We start from the raw sequence: 19865 nt of genomic DNA on the forward strand, positions 1-19865 counted from the left end.
GAGATCGGCGGGGATCGGCCGAAAAGGGAGATCGAGAGAGGCCAGGGGATCGAGAGACGGCGAGGACACCGGCTGGGATGGGCCGAAAAGGGAGATCGAGAGAGGTCAGGGCATCGAGAGACGCCGGGGAGACCAGCGGAGACCGTCCGAAGGGAATATCGAGAGAGGCCAGAGGATCGAGAGACGCCGGGGAGACCGGCGGGGATCGGCCGAAAAGGGAGATCGATAGAGGTCAGGGAATCGAGAGACGCCGGAGAGACTGGCGGGGATCGGCCGAAAAGGGAGATTGAGGGAGGCCAGGGGATCGAGAGGCGCCGGGGAGACCCGCGGAGACCGGTCGAAAGGAGAGATCGAGAGAGGCCAGGGGATCGGGAGACGCCGGGGAGACCGTCGGGGAACGGCCGAAAAGGGAGATCGAGACATGCCAGGGGATCGAGAGACGCCAGGGGATCGAGAGACGAGAGACGCCGGGGAGACCAGCAGGGATCGGCCGAAAAGGGAGATCGAGAGAGGCCAGGGGATCGAGAGACGCCGGGGACACCGGCGGGGATGGGCCAAACAGGGAGATCGAGAGAGGCCAGGGGATCGAGAGACGAGGGGGACCGTCAGGGATCGGCCGAAAAGGGAGATCGAGAGAGGCCAGGGGATCGAGAGACACCGTGGAGACCGGCGGGTATCGGCCGAAAAGGGAGATCAAGAGAGATCAGGGGATCGAGAGACGCCGGGGAGACCGGCGGGGATCGGCCGAAAAGGGAGATCGAGAGAGGCCAGGGGATCGAGAGACGCCGGCGAGACCGGCGGGGATCGGCCAGAAAGGGAGATCGAGAGAAGCCAATGGATCGAGAGACGCCAGGGAGACCGGCGGGGACCGGTCGAAAATTGAGATCGAGAGAGGCCAGGGGATCGAGAGACGCTGGGGAGACCGGCGGGGCCTGGCCGAAAAGGGAGATCGAGAGAGGCCAGGGGATCAAGAGACGCCGGGGAGACCGGCGGTGGTCGGCCGAGAAGGGAGATCGAGGGAGGCCAGGGGATCGAGAGACGCCGGGGAGACCGGCAGGGATCGGCCGAAAAGGGAGATCGAGAGAGGCCAGGGTATCGAGAGACTCTGGGGAGACCTCCGGGGATCGGTCGAAAGGAGAGATCGAGAGAGGCTAGGGGATCGAAAGACGGCGGGGAGGCTGGCGGGGATAGGTCGTAAAGGGAGATCGTGAGGGGCCAGGGGATCGAAAGAGGCCGGGGAGACTGGCGGGGATAGGTCGAAAAGGGAGATCGAGAGGCCAGGGGATCGAGAGACGCCGGGGAGACCGTCGGGAATCGGCCGAAAAGGGAGATCGAGAGAGGCCAGGGTATCGAGAGACGCTGGGGAGACCTCCGGGGATCGGTCGAAAGGAGAGATCGAGAGAGGCTAGGGTATCGAAAGACGGCGGGGAGGCTGGCGGGGATAGGTCGTAAAGGGAGATCGTGAGGGGCCAGGGGATCGAAAGAGGCCGGGGAGACTGGCGGGGATAGGTCGAAAAGGGAGATCGAGAGGCCAGGGGATCGAGAGACGCCGGGGAGACCGTCGGGAATCGGCCGAAAAGGGAGATCGAGAGAGGCCAGGGGATCGAGAGACGCCGGGGAGACCGGGGGAGACTGGCCCAAAAGGGAGATCGAGAGAGGGCAGGGGATCGAGAGATGCCGGAGAGCCCGGCGGAGACTGGCCGAAAAGGGAGATCGAGAGAGGCCAGGGGACCGAGAGACGCCGGGGAGACCGGCGGGGATCGGCCGAAAAGAGAGATCGAGAGAGGCCAGGGGATCTAGAGACACCGGGGAGACTGGCGGGGATCGCCCGAAAAGGGAGATCGATAGATGTCAGGGGATCGAGAGACGCCGGGGAGACCGGCGGGGATCGGCCGAAATGGGAGATCGCGAGAGGCCAGGTGATCGAGAGATGCAGGGGGTGGAGACCGGCCGAAAAGAAAGATCGAGAGAGGCCAGGGGATCGGGAGACGCCGGGGAGACCGGCGGGGAACGGCCGAAAAGGGAGATCGAGACATGCCAGGGGATCGAGAGACGCCAGGGGATCGAGAGACGAGAGACGCCGGGGAGACCAGCGGGGATCGGCCGAAAAGGGAGACCGAGAGAGGCCAGGGGATCGAGAGACGCCGGGGACACCGGCGGGGATCGGCCAGAAAGGGAGATCGAGAGAGGCCAGGGGTTCGAGACGCTGGGTAGACCTGCGGGGATCGGTCGAAAGGGGAGATCGAGAGAGGCCAGGGGATGGAGAGACACAGGGGAGACAGGCGGGGATCGGCCGAAAAGGGAGATCGAGAGAGGCCAGGGGATCGAGAGACGCCGGAAAAACCAGCGGGGATCGGCCGAGAAGGGAGATCGAGAGAGGCCAGTGGATCGAGAGACGCCGGGGAGACCGGCGGAGACCGGCCGAAAAGGGAGATCGAGAGAGGCCAGGGGACCGAGAGATGCCGGGGAGACCGGCGGAGACCGGCCGAAAAGGGAGATCGAGAGAGGCCAGGGGATCGAGAGACACCGTGGAGACCGGCGGGTATCGGCCGAAAAGGGAGATCGAGAGAGATCAGGGGATCGAGAGACGCCGGGGAGACCGGCGGGGATCGGCCGAAGGGAGAGATCGAGAGAGGCCAGGGGATCGAGAGATGCCGGGGAGACCGGCGGAGACCGGCCGAAAAGGGAGATCGAGAGAGGCCAGGGGATCGAGAGACGAGGGGGGACCGTCAGGGATCGGCCGAAAAGGGAGATCGAGAGAGGCCAGGGGATCGAGAGACACCGTGGAGACCGGCGGGTATCGGCCGAAAATGGAGATCGAGAGAGATCAGGGGATCGAGAGACGCCGGGGAGACCGGCGGGGATCGGCCGAAAAGGGAGATCGAGAGAGGCCAGGGGATCGAGAGACGCCGGCGAGACCGGCGGGGATCGGCCAGAAAGGGAGATCGAGAGAAGCCAATGGATCGAGAGACGCCAGGGAGACCGGCGGGGACCGGTCGAAAATTGAGATCGAGAGAGGCCAGGGGATCGAGAGACGCTGGGGAGACCGGCGGGGCCTGGCCGAAAAGGGAGATCGAGAGAGGCCAGGGGATCGAGAGATGCCGGGGAGACCGGCGGAGACCGGCCGAAAAGGGAGATCGAGAGAGGGCAGGGGATCGAGAGACGAGGGGGGACCGTCAGGGATCGGCCGAAAAGGGAGATCGAGAGAGGCCAGGGGATCGAGAGACACCGTGGAGACCGGCGGGTATCGGCCGAAAACGGAGATCGAGAGAGATCAGGGGATCGAGAGACGCCGGCGAGACCGGCGGGGATCGGCCAGAAAGGGAGATCGAGAGAAGCCAATGGATCGAGAGACGCCAGGGAGACCGGCGGGGACCGGTCGAAAATTTAGATCGAGAGAGGCCAGGGGATCGAGAGACGCTGGGGAGACCGGCGGGGACTGGCCGAAAAGGGAGATCGAGAGAGGCCAGGGGATCAAGAGACGCCGGGGAGACCGGCGGTGGTCGGCCGAGAAGGGAGATCGAGGGAGGCCAGGGGATCGAGAGACGCCGGGGAGACCGGCAGGGATCGGCCGAAAAGGGAGATCGAGAGAGGCCAGGGTATCGAGAGACGCTGGGGAGACCTCCGGGGATCGGTCGAAAGGGGAGATCGAGAGAGGCCAGGGGATAGAGAGACGCCGGGGAGACCGGCGGAGACCGGCCGTAAAGGGAGGTCGACAGAGGCCAGGGGATCGAGAGACGCCGGGGGGAATGGCGGTGGTAGGCCGAGAAGGGAGATCCAGGGAGGCCAGGGGATCGAGAGATGCCGAGGAGACCGGCAGGGATCGGCCGAAAAGGGAGATCGAGAGAGTTCAGGGGATCGAGAGACGCCGGGGAAACCGGCGGAGATCGGCCGAAAAGGGAGATCGAGAGAGGCCAGGGGATCGAGAGACGCCGGCGAGACCGGCGGGGATCGGCCAGAAAGGGAGATCGAGAGAAGCCAAGGGATCGAGAGACGCCGGGGAGACCGGCAGGGATCGGCCAAAAAAGGAGATCGAGAGAGACCAGGGGATCGAGAGACGCCGGAGAGACCGGCGGAGACCAGTCGAAAGGGGAGATCGAGAGAGGTCAGGGGATCAAGAGACGCCGGGGAGACCGGTGGGGATCAGCCAAAAAGGGAGGTCGAGAGAGGCTAGGGGATCGAGAGACGCCGGGGAATCGGCGGGGATCGGCCTAAAAGGGAGATCGAGAGAGGCCAGGGGATCGATAAACGCTGGGGAGACCTGCGGGGATCGGTCGAAAGGGGAGATCGACAGAGGCCAGGGGATAGAGAGACGCCGGGGAGACCGGCGGAGACCGGCCGAAAAGGGAGATCGAGAGAGGCCAGGGGATCGAGAGACGACGGGGACTCCTTCGGGGATCGGCCGAAAAGGGAGATCGAGAGAGGCCAGGGGATCGAGAGACGCCGGGGGCACCGGCGGGGATCGGCCGAAAAGGGAGATCGAGAGAGGCCAGGGGATCGAAAGACGCCGGGGAGACTGGCGGGGATAGGTCGAAAAGGGAGATCGAGGGAGGCCAGGGGATCGAGAGACGCTGGGGAGACTGGCGGGGATCGGCCGAAGGGAGAGATCGAGAGAGGCCATGGGATCGAGAGATGCCGGGGAGACCGGCGGAGACCGGCCGAAAAGAGAGATCGAGAGAGGCCAGGGGATCGAGAGACGAGGGGGGACCGTCAGGGATCGGCCGAAAAGGGAGATCGAGAGAGGCCAGGGGATCGAGAGACACCGTGGAGACCGGCGGGTATCGGCCGAAAAGGGAGATCGAGAGAGATCAGGGGATCGAGAGACGCCGGGGAGACCGGCGGGGATCGGCCGAAAAGGGAGATCGAGAGAGGCCAGGGGATCGAGAGACGCCGGCGAGACCGGGGGGGATCGGCCAGAAAGGGAGATCGAGCGAAGCCAAAGGATCGAGAGACGCCAGGGAGACCGGCGGGGACCGGTCGAAAATTGAGATCGAGAGAGGCCAGGGGATCGAGAGACGCTGGGGAGACCGGCGGGGACTGGCCGAAAAGGGAGATCGAGAGAGGCCTGGGGATTGAAAGACGCCGGGGAGACCGGCGGGGATCGGCCGAAAAGGGAGATCGAGAGAGGCCAGGAGATCGAGTGACGCCGGGGAGACCGGCGGAGACTGGCCGAGCAAGGGAGATCGGAGGGGAGGTCACTGGTGAGCGCCCGTGCAGTAAAGTACATAGTCCCGAAGTTGTCCTGTCTGTTCTGCAGCGTGTCGCCGGATCACCGAACCATTGGAAGACTTCAAGATCGACACCGTCGATCTGGTCGAACACCAGCATCGATTGATCATCACGATCGTCCAACAGAATCGAAATTAACTGGAAGAAAGAAGGAAGAAAGAGAGAAAGAAAGAAGTAAATTAAGAGAGAAATGAAGAAAGCAAGAAGGCAATAAATAACACAAGGAAGGGAGATGGAAATGTGAAAGAAAGAAGGAAAAGATCAAATAAAGCAAGAATTAAATGAAGAGAGAAACGAAGAATGAATAAAAAGGGCAAAAGGAAGGGAAAGAGAAAGAAATGGTTATAGAAAGAACACAAATAAAAACAGGAAGAAAGGGAGAAAATGATGGAAGCGAAAATGAGAGACAAAGGAAGAAGAGAGTAAAAAGAAAAGAAAGTGAAAAAGAGGACAGAAATGAAGAAAGAATGCACAAATAAAGAAATGGATAAAAAAGGGAGGAGACAAGGAAAGGAAAAGGTAGAAGTAATGAAACGAAAAAGTGAAATAGGGGGATAATGAAACGATTAACGATGGATAGAAAGAAATAGAGAGAAAGAAATAAAGGGAGAAAGACAGCATTAAAAGAAGAAAGGGCAAAAAAATGAAGAAAGGGAGGGAGAGAAAAAGAGAGAAACAAAGAAAGGAAAAAGAAAGAAATAATGAAAGACACAATGAAAGTAAGGAAGAAAGAAGAACTAATGGAAGGAACAAAGGAAGAAAAGGACAAATAATGGACCAGAGGAAGAGAGATAGAAAGGAAAAAAGTGAGACAGAATTAAAGAAGGAAAGAAGGAAGGAAATAAAGAAAGGAAGGAGAGAAAGTAAGGATGAAAGAGACAATGCAAGAAAGGAAGAAAGAGAGAAACAAGGAAAGAAATAGAGAAAGGAAGATAAGGAGAAAGAAAAGAGGATAGGAATAAAAGGAGGGAGATAGAATGAAAGAGAGAAATAAATAATGAGAGGAGTGAAGAAGGAAAGGAAGGAGAGGAAGAACAAAGAAAGAGAGAAAAAGGAAGAAGGAGAGGAAGAAAGAAATAAACAAGGGAACGAAAGGAAGAATGAAAGAAAGGAAGAACAAATACAGAAGCAAGAAAGGCGCAATGAAGGAACAAAGAGAAAGAAATGCAGAAAGATTGAATAAGTAAAGGATAAATACATGAAAAAGAGAAGAAAGGAAGAAAGAGAGAAACAAAGCACTTAAGAAGGAAAGACACAAGGAAAAGTATGGGAGAAGAATTGAAGAAAGGCAGGAAGAAATGAAGAAAGAGAAAAAGAAAGGAAGACACCGAAGACACAACCTCCGCTTAAGAGGAGCTCTAAAACACCTCCCGTGAAGTGCACATAAACTCACTCAATCACTGCATTGTGTTGTCATGAACACCTGCGCCAAATAATACACTTCTGCACACAGCAGAGAGCCCACAGTCGCGCGCGGAAGCCGGCAATCCGTTTCCGGAGACTTTTTCATGCTCGCACCCTACTCCCTCGCATCGCTCCTGCCCAGGGTTGCCGTTGGGAACATTTTAAAATGAGCCAAAACTTGAGCTGAAAGTAGGCAAAGTAGCCATGTCATTCAATCATAGCGCCAAATTTGTAGCCAAATAGAATAGAAGCGATATTAGGAATATGATTGTTATAAAAAATAATAACTGTTAGCATTTTAAATCAACGCAAGAAACGGAATGAAGAGCACCAAGTTTTTGCTGTTTTTCTTGGTCTTTAAGGCACAGGTGTGTTGCAGACAGATGAATTATTAAATGATGAGCGGGTACCCTACTGAAAAATCCGGTATGAATTTTAAACCGGAACCGCATACCGGATTACCGCATTTGCGATACTGGATTACCGGAATATCCTGTATAAAACAGGACAGTCCTGTATAATACAGGACTCTCCTGTTTTGTACAGGATATTCCGGTATCACAAATCCTGTACAATAACCCGGTATGCGGTTCCGGTTTAAAATTCATACCAGCATACAGGACAGTCCTGTATTCTACAGGCTAGGCCCGTATTATACAGGAGGGCCCGTATTATACAGGAGGGCCCTGTATCACAGGACAAAGGCAGGAATAAAATGCTTCAAATATATCCCACTTGGACTAAATCTGCCCAAAAACTGGGGCCATAAGTGTACATTCCAAATGCTGCAATATACAGAGCCTCAGAAACTGGTAATCTGCGATTATCGGCGACTCGTATTGCAGTCCATGTGCAATTGTGTTATTTGCTCCCAGCTTTTACCAAGTATTGGTAGCTTGGTGAGTATTATAATGCGTCAAAAACTCCAAAAGATGTTTATTTTTTTCGCATGTCTTGAACCAGCTGACTGAGGTAATAATTTAACTCTTTACGACGATCTACCGGCGCTGGGGTCTCTACAGGGTGCTGGCCAATGAAGTAGTCAAAAGCACCTGCAGAAAAGAAAATATGATTGGTAGTACATAATGCCCCCAGCTTATCATTTAATTGGGCACTGACACACAACATAATGCATTGAGCACTGTTACATGCAACTTACGGCCAATGGCTTGTAGCTTTTCAGGGGTCATTGGCTTTCTGCCCACCGTGGAGGCTTCTGACTTCAGGTTCGGATGGCAAGCTTCCCCTGTAGCGCTCCTTTCCAGGAGTTGTGGAGTCGTCAAAGGCTGCGTCCTTGCAGAAACGCGAATCTTTGGGTGCCACCATAAATGCTGCCCACGTTGCCGAAGGAATAAAAATTCCATTCCCGAGGTAGACCTGTATGCAATAATTACAAATGCATACCCCAGTAGCACAAACGGGGCTCTGAATTGCGGGCCCTTGTGGGCCCAGACAAGCCACAGACAAGCCAGGCGTCTCAAGACGCCAGGCCCTGAGCATTGGCAATGCTCAGTATCGTGAATGCACCTCACGCCTTCCATATTTGAATCAATAATGTATTGCAAATCTGCGTCGTAACATTGTTGGTGTGTAAACAGGTTGCTCGGACGATTCCGATGCTTGCGTGGTCATCCTCCATTATTTACGGCACACACCGCAGCATCGATGCGATGCGTGATGTTTATTCAAAGTCTTGAGCCGCTCCACCTCAGGACGCTTATCGATGATTGCTCTCGCACGTATACACCATATGCCTCTGTAAAGAAAGAATACAAACTATAAAACTTATCTTAGTCGTGTTATCAAGAAGGACAAGCAATTTCGGTATGTAACTGAAAGAAAATTTTGCGCTATTTCATCCCTCTACGCTGTGCAATCTACAAAGTTTTAGTTATAAAGGCACTGGTCAGTTAGAACGTTTCTGTTGACGCCGACCATATAACCGAGACGGAGGCAGTACTTAAAGAACAGAGTGATTTAAAATGCGTACTTACGTCCTAGCAGCACGACGTCGCCGTCATAAAATCCGCCTTCACCACCGTGGCCTCCACCGGTCAAATGTTCACCACTCACGTCTTTCGGGGCGAAGTTATTCAACACTGAGACAAGGACGACAGGGTTCCACCATACTTGCACTGGGCGTACGCATGGAAGGCGATGTCATCTTCGATCGTGGATTGATCAAGCAACACGAGGAAAGACGCAAAAAACTTTATAACACAAATTCAACGAGGACTATCGAGTGCCAGCGTGTTTTCGCAGCTACCTTCATCCCTTGACACTCAACCCAACCCAGGAGAGAAAAAAAAAACCTGGTCCAAACAAACGCAGGAAAGGCGGGGGAGTACTTCTAGCGACCTGGCACAGTGAACAAGCAGAATCGGAACCTCCTCGCCACTTCATGGAAGCCTCTCGGGGAGCGTGGTCGGGAGGGTGGCTTAAAAAAATGTCCGGTCGTGGGTTGTAGAGTGAGCGCCTCCGCGCCGTTTCGGGGAACGGCACTGGGAGGGGTAGGACAGACACAGAGGAGCCCAAGGGGAAGGAACAAAGGCCGACAGAAAAACCACGGATGAGCAGGTTTTTGGTTGCGACCGACTCGGACCCAGGATAAGCAGAGAAGGCGGTGATGAGAGAAAAGAAAAAATCTTAAAAAAATGTTGCGCAAAGACGGGTTACTCGTGTAAGGTTTCTACAGGTGGTTTTGTTTTTATTTTGTTCTCTCGAGCACTGTATCTTTTAGCTAGCACGAAGCGTCGCCCTTAAGGGAACACCCCAAGCTGCCGGCTCCGTTGAATTAACCTTTTCTTCGTCGATAGAAATGTTCTGGGCGATTTGTGATTAGTATGTCTTCCTGATAGAGTGAAGGTTGGGGCCGCTCGCGATGGCACTTGGACAAGTTGCGTTTTCAATGGGCAATCACTTGACGAAGAAGTGCAAAGAATTCCTGCACGAAAACCAAGAATGTTCTTTCTTCATCGATGCGTCGCTACAGACTGCCGCTAGCGAACATTAAGAAAGTTGCTGCAATGAACACGACAGTAACAAACCTTTTGGAGCCTCTGGCGCAGTCACCGGAGGCTCGCCATGTTTATCAGCCAGTCGTGAAGTTCTCCACTGTGAAATCCAGAGTAATCTGCGCAGGACTTACGAAGGCTGCTGGCGGATGTATACTAGCTGTTTGCCCGCACACAGCCGCCCTGGCTTTGTCAGAGTGCTGCACGGGAAGCCAATATGGCGGTTGCCCGCAATTCCCCTTCATGCAGCCCCCGCCTTTCATGCACAAACTGCATGTTTTGCCACTGCGAAGCTCACGCTTAGCCCTTTTCTTTTCCTAGCCCTTTCAACAAAACCGTGCATGTGTTGATTATCGCACTTATGCGCACGCTGACCCCCCCCCCCGTTCCCCTAAAAAATATCTGCTGGCGTACAACAGTCAATCTGCAGACCAAGCACCAAAACTGCAGCACATATCGCTCTGAATACAGGCTGGTATGTCCGGTTTGAGCTCCGTACCGGACTAGTCTGTCCGGTTTCAGCTCCGTACCGGACTGGTCTGTCCGGTTTGAGTTCGAACCGGGAATGGACTGTCCGGTATGAGCTCCGTACCGGAGCGGTCTGTCCGGTTTGGGATCGATACCGGACCGGTATGAACCGGTATAGCCATCAAACCAGACGGGTCTCGCCGGTATGAGAGTGATACCGGACCTGTATGAAACCGATATGTTCCGGTAAAATCCGGTTTGCCGCGATACCGGATTTTTCAATAGGGTAGATATTGTGATCTATTACTCTCGCAAGCTTGCGAGAGTAATTTTGTCGTGTTCCAGCCAGCAACCTAGTAGTACATTGAAGCTGTTTTAGCCTTGAAGCTCTAGATCGAACTTGATTGGTGTAATCAGGGTAAGGCAGTGGAGCTTCATTTTGTTGTGCTCCTTTTTTTGCGGAAGCAATACTACGCTCACTAACGTCCTTTCGCGTAGCGGCGGCCGGTAGCCACGTTTGACCTTTAGAATGACCTATGACGTAGCAACCGTCGCGGTGGACACCTGAACCGCACCGTACAAGAAGGGAGGCAATGGGAGTGAAAGAAGAAAGACGAAGAGTAGCCGTAATGAGGAAAATAAAAGTTCTATTTGAGGATAGGAAATTACGCAGTAACTGTCTCGCATCTCTCGGTGGACACCCGTCATCCGTTGAGAGGAAGGGAAGAAGTGGGAGTGAAAGAAGGAACACAATGAGGGCCCGTAGTGAAGAAAATGAATTAGCGGGAAGGAAATTATGCAGGAGGTTGCGCCGCTGCGCACAGGAGAGGCCACAGTTGGCACGATTCCAGCGCAAGGACGGACATCGCGAGTATTGACGGACACCGCCAGCATGAACGGACGCCGCGAGCATGAGGCATTGAAGGCTTTCGCCTTAAAATGAATTACAGGAAAGGAAATTGCGTACAGGGGCTAGATTCGTTTAGCGTGACGTCATACCAGAAGCGAGAGACGGGCTACCGACTCGGCTCGTTGGGTAACGGCGGCCGCTTGCCACGGCGCGCCGCGCTATTCCCACTAGAGGCGCTGCATATGCAGTATAAAACACCTGCTTTCGCAACCTACCAGGCTTAACCGAAGCTAAGCCCCCGCCAATTTTTTTGTTCAGTTTGCCGGCGACTTATTTGCTGGCGACTGGGCTTGGCTTCGCTGAATTCGTTGGACACACGCCGTCGGGCTACGCGACGACACCGCCAGGGTGAACACAAAAGCCGTGCATATTCTAAGCACTAAACCTTGGTTCTGAGCAATCGAAATGAGAATTGGGAGCAGATTAGAAATTTAATGACTTCATTTCACTAAAAGACAAGCGCCCCAATAGTCACAGGGCGCCGACGTAGTGAGCGCATCAAAATAGGTGCCGAAACTCGAGAGCTTTGTCGCTGGTGGCTTTCGGAGTAACATGGGCTAGTTGGCAGGTCAGCCTTGGGGGCTCCGACCCGTGGTGGCATTTTAGGGTTTATCGCTTCTCGGCCTATAATGGGCTAAGATCAATTTTGTAGTATCTGTTCTTATCAGCTTAATATCTGATACGGGCCTATTCGGACCCTATGATCTTAAACATATTTTTGTGATTTGGCGGAGCGCTCGAGGCTCGCCTCTCCTCCGCCACGGGTTGGCCCGGTATAGCACTGCCACCGGGATTAGCCCACTCACCCTATAAGGGTGACGTTTCCTCAAGTCCAAAAGCAGAACCTTTACCAACGCCCATCTGATCTGGTTTGGAAATAATTGTTGGACAAAAACACGATGTTTCCGGACTGTCTCGCCGCGCCTCGTGTGCGCCGTCGGAGCCAAGATTTGCTACAGCTGCGCATGCGCGAAACCGAGTGACGTCACACGCGGCACAAATAAAATAAATAAAAGACAGACAGTGCGTAAAAAGAAAATTGGTTTTAAGAAAAGGAAACGACGCCTGTCTTTCTCATATATCGGTGGATACCCGAACCGCGCCCTACGGGCCTTAAGGAAAATGAAATCAAATGGAAATTGGTTTTAAGGAAAGGAAATGCCTGTCTCTCATATCTTGGTGTACACCCGAAATGAATGGACACCACAGTACATGTCTCTGAAGCAACCTTCTAAGACAGCATGGCCGCGTCTCCTCCTCCGCCTCCGTACAGCAGTGTGTGGAGTGCCGAAGGCCTCCAGTGTAATCGTGGTGCTCCCAGTGCATTGTGCGCCAACTGCGACAGCCATGACGTCAAACCAGGCACAACTGCAGCTTTTCGCTTGCATATCCAGCCTTAACCGCAGAGCTAAGCCACTGCCTAATTTTTTAAGCCCTCGTGTGGAGGACGTCCGGGTCAGCGGCCGCAAAGATTCTTCTGTGTCTGTTGGATGTGCCAAGACTCGAGTAGAACCCTCCTGCGCGGGCAGACTCGGTTTCAAGTCCAGCGCAACGTCAAAGTATATTGGGTGGTCGCATGTCTCGCAGTGCTCGGCCACAGCGCTGCGTTGACAGTTCATTTGTCGGACGTCCGCTTTTTGTTGTCTCATTGCTTTCCGCGAAATTCTTCGTCTCCCCTACGTACGAGGCCGGGCAGACCGAGCAGGGGATTCTGTATACAACGCCTTGGGCCCTTTCATTAGGGTGACGGTATTCGGGCGGGGGAGAAGGCGTCCGATGGTGGTAATCGGTTTTTGCGTTGTTAGCACCTTTACCGAGAATGCGAGCCAGCTTCTCGCTCACGCGTTTCATGTACGGAATGCAGACGCATTTTCCTTCTGGCGCGTGCTTGGGGAAAGAATGTAGCTGTTTTTGTATTGTCTTTTTTGTTTTAATTGAGAAAGCATTGCGAAAGCAATACTACTTCCAAGAACGGCCTTTCGCGTAGCGGCGGCCACTCGACACGTTTGACGTTTAGAAAGACCCCTGACGTCATACCACGCCTAGTGACGTCACACCCTGACGTCCTACAAGGAGCGAGAGATGGGCTACCAACTCGGCTCATCGGGTAACGGTGGCCGCTTGGCACGGCGCGCCGCGCTCCTCCCGCTAGAGGCGCTAGTGACGTTATATCGTGACGTCATACCAGGAGCGAGAGACGGGCTACCAACTCAGCTCGTCGGGTAACGGCGCGCCGCGCTCTTCCCACTAGAGGCGGTGCATATGCAGTATAAAGCACTTGGTTTCGCAACCTACCGGGCTGAACCAAAGCTAAGCCCCCGCCAATTTTTTTTTTACCAAGTTATCACAGAAGAAATCGCGCTCAGCATCAAAGTTAGAAACCCAAAGTGACAAAATTTTGTGGCTTATTGCGCCTGGTGGGGAAAGGCCATTCGCTGCGTCTGTGTACGAACCGGCCACTGCGTGCCATAAACTCAAACATGATGTGTGATTAAGTTTATTTATATATTTATTTACCCTCAAGGTCTAGGAGGCGTTACAGAGGAGGTGGGTACAGGGGTTGAACAAAATTCCAACAAAAACATTTGAAAAAAAAAGAGATAAGCAAGCATACACGCGCTCCTGCTTGGGCAGCGCTGCGGCCTGCAGTATTTGGAAATAAGTAATTACTGAAAGTTCATGCCTATTGTTTGCATTTGCCGCAATTCTGACTCCAGGTAAATGGAGGAGCATCTATAACATATGCAGCGGCAGCTTCAGAATGCCTTCACGGCTCTTCACGCTTTCTTTGTCATCAGGATAGATGTCATGCAGCCTCAGCACTGCAGGGTATTTGGAAGCCGCTGCAGGAGTTGTATAGCCATTTGCCTCAAGAACTGGCAGCAACGCTCTATCACGGCGCGTTGGCCTAGTGAAATCTTTTCTCTGGAGATTTCACTTTCTTTAGCGCCGAGCTGCGCGCGCATGTAAGCCCTATAGCTACTCTAGCTGTGCATAGGGGTACCTCTATGCGAACCGACCCTGTCGGCGGGGATGCGGCGAGTAAAAAAATGGCTAATAAATGCGCCAAAATAAAAGTTCAAAGTAGCCAACAAGTAGCCAGGGAGCCAACCTGAAATTTTCATCGCCAGACAGGTTTCAAAAAGAGCCAATTTGGCGCAAAGTAGCCACCAACCGCAACACTGCTCCTGCCTATACGAGTTCAGAAATGGCTATTGGTTAGATTATTTCACTCTTCTGGCAGCTAATATGGCCGCGGCCAGTAAACGGCAGAGCTCTGCCGGGTCAGGAAGCTCCGCCAGCGCCATTGAGGCCAGCGGAGGAGCGCCGACCTTCCAGCGTGCAAAAAGTGACGAGAGGAGAGGGAAAGGCGCGAAGACGCGTAAATTCAAATTTTGACTGCAGATAACTCAGCTGCTACAAAGCGCAATAAAAAATTTCTTGCTGGACGATATTCGTGAAACGGCGTGCTTTAACATCCCAGGCGTACCGCAACTTTATTAGAGCCACCTTCAGGGCCCCTTTAAGGGCATGACGCGAAGGCTAATGGGTTAACTCTCATATAAGCTGCAGGTAATTTTCCACTTTACTTTCATACATCCGTGGGAGCCCTCATACTACTCCTGGCGCAATGGTGCAGCGGTCAAGTGATCCGTCACTACCCTGCGATGGCAGGTGCTCCTAGCGATTGGCCTTGTGCGACTCAGGTTGCTCTTACAGAGCGACCAATCATTATTTACCTGCCACGCACGCGCCACGGTGGGAAGTTTGCTCACTATTCGGTGGGCAGGTTGTGAGGGCGCCGCAAGGCCAGGTGACCTGGGTGGCCTACCTGCCTCCTAGGTTTTTCGCTGGCACCCCTGCCGGAGCCATGCCCGGGATTTGTGATGCTCCCAACGCCGACACCGTATTTTCTGAGCAGCAGAGCCATTAAGGCTGTCGCAATGAAAAGAAAGGAAGAAAGGGAGAAAAGAGCAAGAAAGAGAGAGAAAGAAAGGAATAAAGGAAGAAGTAAAGGAAGAAGAGATAAGGAATTTTATCGGTGAGACCGATCACAGAGAATCCCATTCTGTAACTAAGGTGGTTATGTGAGCGAATGTGAAGTTTTATTTAGTAGCTGTTAAGTCGTACAAAAATGGTTTTTCGGATTAAAAACATTCCATTTACTCTGTTCCTTCTAGAACATCAGAACGTCGTGTTTTGCCCCCGATACAGCCTGCTCGTCAAATAATGATCGCTTATTTAGCCGTGACGCAAATTCTTAAACTTTGCATAAGATGAGAGATTAACCTGTTGTAATAACTAAACACTTGTGTCGGTCCAGGATGCCAGTTGATCGAGCTGCACACTACTGAAAAATGTGATGCGCAGAATTTTGCGCCTTTTCGACCGCTTTCTCGTTCACCAAGGCTCACTTTGAATTATTTTTACTGGCTTAGAATGGCGCAATCCGGTATCTCAGTTTGCGGGCCGGCGGGCAGTGGTCCATTCGCATCGTGCGGATGTCGATGACTTGGTCCTCCAGATTTTCTAAGTGGCTAGTCCCCCCCCATGTTTTCTAACTGTCCCCTCACCTCTTTCATTTCATTTCTACAGCCTGCCTGCTATCCCTTTATTTCTGCAGCCCCAGATCAGGTGCTTCCCGCAGCGATGGCAGATGCCGGGGCTAGCAAAAATGTTTTCCTTCCTTTTATTATTATTTCAAATAAAACCATCACTACTACTACTTGTCGCGCTGCCCCCACCGCGGCGCCGGCCATCCAGCCGTGCTAAAAGAAACAGAGCAAATGCTGCTTGCAGAGGGCTCTCGAGTCATTAAGTAAGAGCGGTAACAGCAGCGAGGGGCGCCGCAAAGTGAGCCGCCCCACGGACAGTGCGTGTCCGTTGCGCGCCACGGCGCATTGTCTTCGGTAAGTTTTATGGCTTTTTCGAGCCGCGGTATCGAGCAGCTTCGAAACAAGCCTTGAAGTCACTTGTGTAGTGAAGCCAACGTTTCTAGATAAAGACAGTTGGGAAACTGCGCCAGCGAGCCAGGGAGCAGAGCGGCTCCACGCGATCGCCGTCTAGGAGGTGGCGCTGCGGTCGCTTTAGGATGAGCGCGTCGTCTGCTACTCCCAGCTTGAGGGTTGCCGGAAGGAGATGGCTCGCGTCCGTTAAAAAAAACAACGTATTTAAGGAATATTACCCACCCGAGGAATATTATCAACATAAACTACGAGGAGGCAAGCGGTACGTCATGTTTCTCTAAACCGCGGAAAGAAGGGCTTCCAGTTTTCTCCGATATTTACAGCCAAAAGCTCAACCTCGAGCATCCTGCCCTCACGTACCCCAGACGTGGAGCGCACGCGGACTTCGCAATTCGTTGATGAGCGCGGCTAGAAGCAGCCGCCCCCGGCGCAGACGATGCGAGGCGCGAACTAACGTTAATCATTCGCGCAGCAAACAGTGACCAAGCGCAGTCAATGGGCGCCGCGGCGGTGAAGAGAAATCGTGGCCTCTGAGATCAAGCGCGGTGTTAAAGTACCGATGCTTGAGCTGGTCATGGAGGCCATAGAAAACAAACGCGGTACTCCCACCACCCAAGAGATGGCGCTCGCATCTCTTTGAGATGAAATCGGCGACAGAAAGGGGCCGCATACCCGGAGAGAGTTTTCCAACTGTCTTTATCTAGAAACGTTGGTGAAGCTAGCTTGCTAGGCCTACTGGCACACAGACCATTCGTTGGACGCACGTGCGAACGGTCGCACTGCTGGAAGGCAGTTAATGAGCTGTGTTTGCTCTCCTTATGACCAGCGGAGCTAAGACGCCACCCTGTATCTGCGTTTTGAGCCACGGCTGCTGGAAGCTGCGCTTGTGTGTGCTGTGTTGTCATGCCAAGGTTGCTTTGGAAGTTTGAGGAAAAGCGGAAAAGCGCGATCGACTTCTTGGTCGGTCCCGATTGTTCTCGATGGTAGCCAGCGCCCTTGTCGATGTGTAAAAAGTTGTAAGTAGTGTGCAGGGCTTAAAATCTGGCTTCATCAGACGGGGGTCTCCAGTGATTCGAACACAGGTGGAAAGGGTAATAGAGGGAGAGATAGAAAGCGGCTGGCAGCCTGTTTTACGCATAGTTTTGTACAAAGCGTAGAAATAAATTTAAGGGTGTTTTTTTTGCTCAGTTTATAGCATAGGTTTATAAAAAGTGCATGGAGAAATCATCAGTTTATGACACAGACCTTAAGCGATCGTGAACTCTGCCAGTGTGCTCGATGGTATCTGAAGTAAAACGTCTTGCAAAAACGCTTGCAAAAAGAAAAGATTGCTGTGTGCACATTCCGATTCGCCAATACCCAACGACAATAAAGGCGAGGGAGGTCTAAGACCCCTCGTCAATAATGGAGGGTGGTCTGAGACCCCCCGAGACCCCCCTGATTTTAAACCTTGATAGTTTGTAAATAAACCAAGCTGTATATTTTTGCCAAGATGCAAGTCTACGCCTCGTCTCCCATCTCCAACATGTCACACCCAAACAGACCTCGTAGACTTCGTAAACACACTTCGTAGTATTTCTGCGGTACACTTGCACTTCCGCAGCACACGCGTACTGCTGCAGAAACTGCCGCGCCAGATGATTTTTCAAGAGCGGTGTGATCGCCTCTCGCGTAGCAAATACGAAGTGATGAGGCCTTGTGCTAGCGGCAATCGCCTAGTAACCTACAGAAACATTAAGCTTCGAGGTAATCTTCACCCAAAACCCACCTTCCGATGCCTGTCTGCGCAAACGCTAGCGCTAAAAAACAACACTCACGTAATCGACGAACACCGTGGTAAGCGCGTTTAACACAAAGCGACAAACCACTCAACTTTTTCCAGCTTCCGACGAATGGCATAGTGCCAAGAATAGTATTATTAGCATGCACTCGCAAGGCTTTTATCATTGCAGTTTACTTCTTGCGGTGAAAAGGCGGACAGAGCCATGGATGTTCTGTTATTCCCAAACAATTAGATGTGAATTGGGCACAAGATTCAGTGACTAACTACGGTGTCTTGTTATTCTATGACTGACTAAAGACTGCAGAGACACTGTAAATGTTTATCTTTCTTTTTTCCGAATCTTTGAATGCGATTGTTTTTTTCTGGCATGCACTTAAATACTCATCACTTTTTACACTCTCCTTGGATAATACATATATCATGCACAAGAGGACATTTCACCGCATTCTCGCCGCACCCTTCAGCTGCCACTTGTGCGAAGTCTCCGTTATGGTTCACAAATAAATGTAAGAAAGAGAGCCTAAGAGTGATTACTGCACTGATTTTGCTGTTCCTTGAACCAACATCACTTCTGAGTCACCGCTCAATGTTGTAGCACGTTGTCCTTCCTTCCTTGTGGTGCTCAATCAAATCACAGGGGTTATAGAGTCATTAATGTCTTATTCGTGCAGGAGGAGTCATTCCGGCAACGGATGCTGTCGGCAAGCCTTTCAGGATTCCGGTATAAGGACGGTTGCTATTCCAGCTGTCCAAAGAAATCGCCGAGGGCCGCTTCACCGCCAATCCAGAGTCCAGGTACGACCTCTATGAGCTCATGAGCACACCGAGAGCTCTAACGACCGAACATTATGCACGATGCTTTCGGTCTAACGCATGCGACAGTTGGGCGGCGACGTTGGTTAAAAGCTGTTCCCAGTCTCTATATATTATACTATTTGAATGTAGAGAGGCACATCCAAATACGTGCCTGAAAAGCGCGCCTGCCTTACCCTTCGATTTGCGCGACCCAACCCGCAGGAGTGGATTAACGCAGTGGATTAACGCATTTCTAACAAACCGCTTTCAGTCAGTTAAATTAGGGAGCTTCTTATCAAGACGTACAGGTGTTGCTTCAGGAGTACCTCAGGGTTCGGTGCTGGGTCCACTGCTTTTCTTAATATATATTAATGACATCGCGTCGAACATAACATCAACAATACGATTATTTGCAGATGACTGTGTAATTTACCGAGTAATATCTAGCCCTCGAGACATCGTTGCTCTCCAGACTGATCTTGATGAGCTAACTAATTGGTGCGGCAGGTGGCAAATGGTAATTAACGCCGATAAAACTAAACACCTCAAGTTTACTTCCGTTGCCAACATGAGCCCTAATGCCTACTCAGTTAATAATACTACCATTGAAACTGCAGCGTCGGTAAAATACCTCGGTGTAAATTTTAACTCTAATTTATCCTGGAGCACTCATATTGAACAAATCACTAACAAAGCCTTGAAAAAACTTGGTCTTCTTAAACGCCGACTGCACCAAGCCAACCAGGACACAAAACTACACGCATTCAACATGCTGATCAGGCCTGCGATAGAATACGCGTCGGTGATCTGGAACCCTCATCACGTCTATCTCATCAACATGTTGGAATCTATTCAAAACAAAGCTGCTCGTTTCATCCTTTCCCGTTACTCTCGGTATCAAAGTGTAACAGCACTGAAACTATCGCTCCATCTCTCGCCTCTGGTCATGCGCAGAAAATTCAGCCGTTTATCCTTTTTCCATACTATCTACCACAGCAACACACCATTTTCAAGCTCTCATCTTCTCCCGGCACCGCACACATCGGCTCGTGTAGATCACATGCAGAAGATTAAACCTATTTTCGCTCGGACAGAACGATACAAATACTCACCATTGGTCTTGTCTATCGAAGAGTGGAATTCGCTTCCTTCTAGCATTGCGACTATCGCTGAAACATCCTCATTTCAAACAGCTCTTTGGTCCTATTTAGAAAATTCTAACATATGTTGATGTGCGTTCTTTTTTTTTTTTTCTTGGTTGCTCTAGTGTGTGTGTGTGCTGGCCGTAACGTTCC

The 19865-nt window shown here is 52.2% G+C and overlaps 1 non-coding gene across 1 annotated transcript; it reads left to right on the forward strand.

The window, feature by feature from the left end:
- Positions 1-11636: 11636 nt before the first annotated feature.
- On the forward strand, positions 11637-11832 carry LOC149358069 (U2 spliceosomal RNA). The gene has a single exon (XR_016291948.1). It is a non-coding gene; the product is annotated as a U2 spliceosomal RNA (small nuclear RNA).
- Positions 11833-19865: the final 8033 nt, after the last annotated feature.

Source organism: Amblyomma mixtum, chromosome 3 (assembly GCF_055824585.1).
Source record: "Amblyomma mixtum isolate Tamu chromosome 3, ASM5582458v1, whole genome shotgun sequence".
NCBI lineage: Eukaryota > Metazoa > Arthropoda > Arachnida > Ixodida > Ixodidae > Amblyomma > Amblyomma mixtum.